Source organism: Schistocerca cancellata, chromosome 4, assembly GCF_023864275.1.
Source record: "Schistocerca cancellata isolate TAMUIC-IGC-003103 chromosome 4, iqSchCanc2.1, whole genome shotgun sequence".
In the NCBI taxonomy this organism is placed as follows: Eukaryota; Metazoa; Arthropoda; class Insecta; order Orthoptera; family Acrididae; genus Schistocerca; species Schistocerca cancellata.
The window spans coordinates 373509103-373510195 of NC_064629.1; the positions used below are offsets into that span (position 1 = coordinate 373509103).

Below are 1093 nucleotides of genomic sequence, written 5' to 3' on the forward strand. Positions count from 1 at the left end.
TGTTTATAAAAGAAGTCATTCAAAAGCAATGCTGAACTGAATTTGTAAAAATGAACCTTTACCCGAGGATTAAATTCGCTGTAGCACAAACCCCTCATATTGTTATCTTTACTGGTGTATTCAGAAGACATCGAAGTTCCAGATGACGAATATTGTTGAAGCAAAATGCGTTGCTCGTATGCCTTCATGAGAGCACTCCGTCTTCAGGCCACAAGTGGCCCATCGGGACCATCCGACTGCCGTGTCATCCTCATCTGAGGATACGGATAGAAGGGGCGTGTGGTCAGCACACCGCTCTCCCAGTCGATATGATGGTTTTCTTTGACTGGAGCCGGTACTATTCGGTCGAGTAGCTCCTCAATTGGCACCACGAGGCTGAGTGCACCCCGAAAAATGGCAACAGTGCATGATGGTCCGGATGGTCACCCATTCAAGTGCCGGCCACGCCCGACAGCGTTTAACTTCGGTGATCTGACGGAAACCGGTGTATCCACTGCGGCAAGGCCGTTGCCCCCCTTCATGAGGAAGTTCATTAATTTTGGACGTATACTCAAATTCTTATGCGCGGTAGCCTCGCGTAGATGTGGGAACATACTCATTGCAAACTTCCAGCCTAATCACTATCTTCACTCTGTGTGGCCCGTTTTTGAAGAAAAGGAAAGCTTCTTATAATTAGTTTCAGTTACTTTCTAATCATAAATCATCTTTGGAATTTTATCTCCGTACGGGCGCTTGAAACTTCTGTCTTCCACTGTAGGTACTACCTGGTTTTCAAGTTGAGATTCTTGTCTCCGGATATCACGCAAACGATCTCCTGGTAAGCAGCTCTCGCTACGACAAGTTTCATTCGAGTCAACTTCACCATTCCTCATATCTTCGTTATTGGAAGCAGTGCTCTGTGTTTCACCATTAACTCTGCTTTGGGTGATGTTCGAATTGACGATTTCCGCAAGAAAGATAATCTGAATGTAGAAATGCCACTGTTTAGATGTATTTGTACCTCGGCCACGTGTGTTATCGTTACACTTTTTTGCTAATGATACAACTTATGACTTCTTTTATAGATATCTCGCAACTGGTTCGTGATTCAAAA

At 44.6% G+C, this 1093-nt stretch overlaps 1 pseudogene; it reads right to left on the reverse strand.

Annotated features, from left to right (window-relative positions):
* Window positions 1–394: 394 nt before the first annotated feature.
* LOC126186088 (5S ribosomal RNA) lies at window positions 395–512 on the reverse strand (annotated as a pseudogene).
* Window positions 513–1093: the final 581 nt, after the last annotated feature.